Source organism: Chionomys nivalis, chromosome 10, assembly GCF_950005125.1.
Source record: "Chionomys nivalis chromosome 10, mChiNiv1.1, whole genome shotgun sequence".
NCBI lineage: Eukaryota > Metazoa > Chordata > Mammalia > Rodentia > Cricetidae > Chionomys > Chionomys nivalis.
Genome location: NC_080095.1, coordinates 71,205,957 through 71,214,014, shown reverse-complemented (window position 1 = coordinate 71,214,014; position 8,058 = coordinate 71,205,957). Strand labels below are relative to the sequence as shown.

The 8,058-nt window shown below is 36.8% G+C and overlaps 1 pseudogene; it reads right to left on the bottom strand.

Annotated features, from left to right (window-relative positions):
* Nucleotides 1-7,585: 7,585 nt before the first annotated feature.
* Nucleotides 7,586-7,680, bottom strand: LOC130883262 (U6 spliceosomal RNA; annotated as a pseudogene).
* Between the last annotated feature and the right edge of the window lie 378 nt (nucleotides 7,681-8,058).

Sequence of the window (8,058 nt, the reverse complement as noted above, 5' to 3'; positions counted from 1 at the left end):
AGCAAGCTTCTAGCCTATAATCAGAGGAGTAGCCTTTCTCTATCACTGCCGTGCTTTGGGCAGTCTTCTCGTATTGCACATTATACAAGAATAAGGTGGGACCTTCTGTGCACTCTTTATCCAAATCTCTGTGGATTTCCAGTGCTCTAATGAACCAACCTGAGAGGCATCAAAAAACTACTTCCCATGAAATAGTCATTGTGGTGAAAGAAAATCTGACGATCCATAGTTGTACCATTTCCCATTGTTGCTATAACACTTACATGTTATTCAGAATACCATTCAGACTAATCAAGTAAGATACATTTGAACAGAAGGAAGATGTTAAGGCCAGTAATATCCCTGATCATGTGCCTAATGCCATGATTAGTTTCCTATGACATGACGCCTTAATCAGAATAATGATGGCAGTAGATAAGATACTTTGTAAGTCTTTGGCATGTAGTTTGGGTAGAAATGTTATATGTAAGTTTGGAAAATTATATCTATAGTTTATATTTTGGAAAGAAGAAAATATTGTGCTTCCCACAAAGGAAACAGTCAAGCCTAATCAACTAGTAACCAGGGAGCTGGCTGATCACAGTGAGAATGAATGCTACTGCTATGAAAGGACGCCAGGACTACGGAAACTCTTATAAAGGAAGACATTTAATTGGGTCTGGCTTTGGTTTCAGAGGTTTAGTTCATTATCATCATGGTGTACATGGCAGCATTCAAGCAGACATGGTGCTAGAGAAGGAGCTAAGAGTTCCAAATCTTAATAGTGAGCAGAAGTGAAAGTGACACTAGGCTTACTTTCAGCATCTGAGACCCCAAAGTCAACCCTTACTACCAGTGACACACTTTCTTTAACAAGGCCACGCGTACTCCAACAAGACAACACTTCCTAATAGTGCTGCTTCCTACGTGTCAAGCATTCAAAAATATGAGTCTATGGGAGTCATTCCTATTCAAACCACAAGTGTCATATCAGCGAAACTATGCTGACTTTTAACATTGGTTGATGGGCCTTTATCATGGCCATAGACAGATTGTCTTTCATGAGATGAAGTCCATGTACTTAAGCCTATGTATATTGTCTCTCCTTGTTGTGTTTATTCATGACTTCTGAGGACAAATAGAGAGTTGGATAGAGAATAAGGATGATGGACACAAAAAGGTATCACCTTGTGCCATTATTAAGATCCTCCTCTATTCAATGAGGTTCCTATGAAATACAAACATCACACATCCTTTGTGTTCTAAAAGGTCTGTTATTATATCATGGTATCCAATTTTCTTTGTCACCAGTCTTCCATTTATGCTTTCTAGAAATCACTGAATATCCATATAATTCACTGGATGCAACTTGAAGCAGAAGAATTGTATGTTCCTCAGTTTATTTTATTCTTTTGAGGTGAATAGCTAGATATGACGGGGATGTGATCACTGAGAAGAAGAAAGTCCCAGAAATGAACTGTTTTGTTACAGCTTTCCTCTTTCAGTCTGTGCCTTCCTATTACATAATACAATCTACAATCAAGAATTCTGCTTTTTTCCTTGGGTCAACTGATCAAGGGACTCATCATGATGTTACACAGTATTATGGGGAAGAGAAAGCAGTATGTCACAAAGAACTCTGGCATTGGAGTTATCCCATCATGTAGCTCACTTCATGTCTTTATATCTTTCTTAGAGGTGATCTCAACAAGCACAGTCTTCATTATGATGCATATTTAAACTCATATCCCATGTTCACTAAGTAGATCATGCTTATGTATGTAGTCTATTCTGAGACTCACTATGGGGCCAAAATCTGTTTTATAAAAGGAGAGAAGTTATCTGCAAATGATAACACCCAAGTCCTAAGGAATTCCAAAGAAAAACATTGAATTATGTCTCAAGAAAATACATAGGCTTAGCAAATTAGACTTTACTTTGGTGCAGTGGAGCCTGTCAGAAGTCTGGGAGTAGCATGTCAATCTTCTAATGACACTCCATGTGTCATCAGCTCTGCTGGATCGTGTGATCCAAGTGGCAGAACAATTTGTACAACAGGTGGACCTGACACAATGCCTCTTACTGTTGCAAAACTCACTCAAGATGAATAACTTAGGGGTTCCTCTGGAAGTAGTCCATGGTTCTATACATATCCAGATGAAGAACAGATTCCAAAATCACAGAATTCCCTCAGGCATTGAATTTTTCATAATTAGTAGATGGAACAAATGCAATGAGCCATTGTTCAGTTCAGACTGGACGTCTCTATCTGCTTTATATTATTATATCCCTGGAAATTTCACTAAAGAAGACAGCTCTTACATTTTTAAAACCTTATTTACCATTCACAGATACACATGTGTTTTTCTATTAGTTGAGATGTGTTATTTTTTTCTTACTTTGTCTGATCAGAATAATACCATCAGTGAAATAGATCACTACAGCTTTAGGAATTCCTACAGCCTGTAGCCTTTAAGTGACCCACACACTTGGGTGTGGCCACTTATACTATATATGCCTATGTAAAGCATGTGTCAGGCCTCTCTTCCTATGGCATTCGGGTTCCTCTTCCCTGTTCATTCAGAGAACTGCAATCTGTTAGTCTACCTATAAAATAAATAACCCTCTATTATACTCAATTCGGAGCTAGTGTGGGATACTTTTTAAGCACCTGTTTTCACTATAATACATCAAAGTTCCTATGAACTAAACTATCACCCAAAATAAAAGATTGTTGAGGAAGATCTTCAGGTATCAAAGACTATTCAAAGACATTTTGATATAAAATCATTTGGTTTTGAATGCCAATAACTAATTATAACTAATTGCTGCAACACTGTGATATAAAATTTGGAATTCTCTTCCAGGAAACAGAAGCATTGGCAAAGACTTGAACCTCTTGTGGAGTGTTAGACTAAATTATTTTCAGAAATCTTTGACACAGCACATTGAAGGGAAAGGGACATTTGCTCATCTACCTATTAAGCCACAGGCCTTGGAATAATGTCCCTGCATTCTACAACACAGGACAGAAGGTTTGATATGATTGAATTTTAAATGAAAGAGATCCTTCAAAAAGACAGACTACATAATGGAAAACAGTTAGAGTTGAAAATAGGCTATAAAGATGAGGTGTTGGCTTCTGGAAACAGCATCTGGGATTGTTAATGTTTAGGATCTGTCCAAGGCTCTGCTTAGAACCTGAAAAGCCAATGTGACCGCAAAAAATATTTGGTAGGATTTCTCTCTGAGGTAGAAAGACAAGCTTTGCTTATAATTCGAATAATACTGATAATCATATAGAAAAATATCATCACACACACACAAATTCATAGGTACTTATTGAAATTCAGACTTTGTTCTAGGTGCCTGAAGGTACAATAAAAGATTAAAATCAGTCATTGTACATTAACAATTTAAGAAGTGATTAAAGAGGGGAAGGGAAATAATGGATCAGAAAGAGATAAATGGGTATGGGTGGTGGTTGCCCATGTTGGATTACCTCTACATAAGTGGAGGAGCTCAGTCCTGCCCCAACTTGATGTGCCATGCTTAGTGCAAGCACATGAGAAGTCTACCCCTTCTGAATAGAGGTGGAGGAAGAGAAGATGGCAGGGCAGTAGATGGCAAAGGGGAGGGGACAGGAGGAGAGGGGAGAGGGGAAAATGAATGCTTAAATAAAATTAAAAAGAAAAAGTAATTAGTAAAATATTAAAGAAGAATAAATATGGAATAAAACTGAAAGTAACTGTAATGACTTAGTGCTTTTAAAATAGGAGGAAATATACTACTTGTCTGTGGGACTGAGGTGATAGTGGGAGAAAATAGAGTGACTGACTCTGAGAAAGGAAGAGGCCATACAGATTAGCACATGTGAAACTGTTGCAATGAATGGATCATAAGAGTCAAGCAAAGGTACAAGTCAGTACTAAGAGAAGTAGCAAAGACAAACTTGTAGGGGCACTACAGAACTCTCACATAGTTTTTAAAACTTAATAAATTGGCATCAACTGTATCCTAATCTTGGATAGATAAACAGGTCATAGATAGATAGATAGATAGATAGATAGATAGATAGATAGATAGATAGATAGATAGAGAGAGAGAGAGAGAGAGAGAGAGATAGATAGATAGATAGATAGATAGATAGATAGATAGCAATGGACCATTTGCTTTGAAGATTTTTGATTAACTTTATTTTTTTAAGTTTTATGATCTTAGATTTAAAATATAATCTTGTAAAATAAAACAATGACTGATTTTATAATATGAAAAGTAACATTATGCCTCTAAATATGCTAACTAATTAGACACAATAATCTACTAAGTGTAAAATAGAGACTGTATGTATCATTCACTGAGCAAACCCAGATTGGGAAATGAAGTTCACATGGTAGAGAAGATAATGAGACCTTGGGGTAAATGCTTCTGAAACAATAATATTTGGAGATGGATGTTCAATTTCAAAATACTACTAGAAGTTTAGCTTAAGACCATATTGAATTAGGTAGAAATTGATACCTCAAGAGTGTATGACTATATAAATATGTGGGTTTTAAGTAGTTAAAAATGATCTGGTAGATAAGAGATTAGATTAGATAGTCAATGCTATCTAAAAAATGTAAGTATATTGACATTATGTTTTTTCACCATTCCTTTACCACTATTTCTACCTCTCCTCTTTCCCCTACTCTTTAGATTTGTTTCTATTGCCAAGAATTTTTTATATAACAACACATATGTTATATAATATTTATTATTGAAAATGATGCTTTTCATGAAACAGAAAGTTCAAGTCTCTCACTAGAATATAAATTTTTCCAAATATTATATGCATTCAGGAATACATTGCTAGTGGCAAACTTTTCCATGGTGATAATTTTGCTCTTTACTTTGGTGTCCCAAGGCCCAGTGCTTGACTATGACCTGACTTGAGTGGTTATTAAGTTGATGCTCCTTATGTACTGCATGTTCATTTGTACTATTGTCTGAATGTAAAGGTACCACTCAAATTTCTAAGTCAAAAGTAAATCCAAGGTGACTCCAGTGTGAGGAAGTGGAGCACGTAGAAGGTTGTCAGGTTCTAAGGAAGTACGTATAATCATTGGGAACAGTGCTCATGAAATGGAGTCCCACAGAAAGCTGGCTGGCTCTCCCTCCATAGGCATCCACAGTGGAGGTCACTGCTCATGAAGAAGAGAACAGACTCTCATGCAATAACAAACTGAATTTAAACAAAATGTCCCACTAACACTATGATAAATGAAATTATGTCATTTATATGGTGCATAATTTATTACAGTACCTTATAAAGAGGACAGAACGTGCTAATAAAAGTCCCTACTCCACGGACTTCTAGAGGTATGATCATGTATTATCTTTGAAGAGACATATATCATAAGTAAGGCAACAGTTTCCATATTTCTTTAAAAAATCACTCTAATAAATAAATTGATAATTAATATGAGGTAGTCATTGAAACGATGAAGTAATAAGATAGCATATGAGTCAAAGACTATCTTGTAATTTATCAAAAACATGGAAATTTTAGCTTGGTCTTTGTGGAAGAAGCTTATTTCTCTTTCAGTCTAATCTATCATTGAAAATTAATGCCAGAGATTTAGATCAAATGCATAAGAGATCCATTCTCCTTTTTTGTTACATTTTGGTGGAGAACTTCAGATCAGTTTAATACCCATGTGGGATGTGATTGTTCTTTTAAGCAAATATTGAAGTTGATGAGTTTTTTTGATCTGCTTGTGAGAACCTGGAAAAAATGTGGACTTCATGAGTACAGTAGCCATAGCAGGAAAGATGGGTAGATTGAGAGCAGGGTAGAAGATAAATGCTATTAACTGAGGTCAAGACTGAGAGAAACAGCAGAAATGACATATAACCCAGTGATACAGAGAGCCTTGGTGGAGTAGACTTATAGCTCACAACAGTCTGAAACAAAATAGGAGCCCTGGAGAGGCCAAAGAGAGCAACATTGCCAGCACTATGGTGGATGACAGCAAATGGGTCCATAAAACTACACATGTATTGTCTTTATCCTTTGTGATCACTGTGTTGAATTGATTTGAGTCTTCACTTCTGAGTTGCTGTTTAACTAATTCCAAGCTTTCTCTCAAGTCTAAAGTATATCTCTCAAAGTCGTAAGAGTGGCGACTTCTTGGATGTTGTGGCTCCTGAAACAATGTTTTCATGCCTGATATATCAACTGTACATAATGAGTAATGGTGACCTGGTAACTTAGCAAAATATTTTATAAAACACATTGAAGATGTTGTTTGGGAGAAGTACTTTGACAATAGTTAAAGCTGGCAGTGAATACTATCTATTGAAAAAAATGTCATTGTGATGGTAGGAAGTTGATATAAATAATCTACCCTTAAAATGAATTAAGACAGTGCTCTATGGAGACATGTGTTATGCTGGTGCTTCATCCACATGAATGTTAGATGTGGTCAATATATCCACTTTGATCAAGTAGGAATAATCACAACAATTTAAAAGAATGTGAAGGTATTTGTTATTAAACAAGATATTTTTATGATTTTGATTGTGATGCACAATCATTCAATTCAGGGTCATATAATGTACAGTATTCTGGGATCCACTGGTGGGTTTAATAAAATAAGAACTTCTATTACAAATAATGATCTGTATTATGCTGACCATTGTAGAAATGCTGGGACAAAAGTGATGGAGGAAGGTCATTGGTTAATTAATAAAGAAACTGCTTGGCCCTCATAGGTTAGAACATAGGTGGGTGGAGTAAACAGAACAGAATGCTGGGAGGAAGGAGAAGTGAGCTTAGATGGCAAACAGCTGCTCCCCAGAGCAGACAAGATGAAGCTCCGACCCAGGATGGACGTAGGCTTGAATCTTCCTGGTAAGCGCCTTGGGGTGCTACACAGATTATTAGAAATGGGCTAAATTAATACGTGAGAATTAGCCAAGAAGAGGCTAGATATAATGGGCCAAGCAGTGTTTAAAAGCATACAATTTGTGTGTTGTTATTCTGGGGCATAAGCTAGCCAGGCGGCCGGGAGCCAGGCTGTGGGAAGAGGCCCACAGCTCCATCAACACAAGAGTTAAAATGTAAAAAACCTTTGGATTCAGGAGGCCTGGTTTTTTCCCCCTCTCTTTATCAATTTCTCTCAGTCAAAGCATGTTTTGTTTGTAGATAGTAGATGCTCCCAAATTTTAATAATTCTAAAAATAGGTTTAAGTAGAAATTTATTGTGTGTTTTGGAGGCAGTCATCAACCTGAACTTTCTTTGAGATCCGAAGTACTTTAAATTTTTCATCTCTAGGTTTTATGCTGTATCACCTGTGAGTGTGTGTATTTTCAATATTTTAATCTGATAAAATGATATTTTCAAAATATGATACAGTATCATAGGCAATTTTGGTCATTTGAATGAGATATGTCCGTTCTAGGCTCAGGGGTCAGAACACTGGGTCGACAGATAGTAGCACTGTTTGTGGAGGCTTAGACAGTAACTCATTGCTGGAGGAAGTATGTCATTAGAGATGGGCTTTGAGAGTCCAAAGTCACGTGCTACTTCCTGTTATCTCTCTCTGCTTCATGTTTGTAGTTAAAAATGTGATCTCTGCGTGTCATCCTTGCGCAGGGCCATGCTAATCTTCTCTGTATCGTTCCAATTTTAGTATATGTGCTGCCGAAGCGAGCACAATAGCTTCTGTTTTAGCTGCCATGCCTGTCATGTCTCTCCACCATGATTGCTTATTATCCAGCTGGAACTGTATGCCAAAATTAACCCTTTCTTCCTTAAGCTGTTTTTCTTCTTTCTTTCTTGTTTTTACAAGAATTTTTAATACAATCTTTTCTCATTTTACATAGATATTCCATTCACACTTTTTTTCTTCCACCCACTTCCCTACTCCCTCGTCCACTCCTTAGAGAGGGAAGTCAACAAAGTCTCAATCTTCACTGTGAGGCAGGACAAGACCCTACTCCCTACATATAGGCTGAGTAAGATATCCCTTAAAAAAGAATGTGCTCCTAGATGCCAATTCAAACACTATGAATAAATCCCCATCCCACTGCCA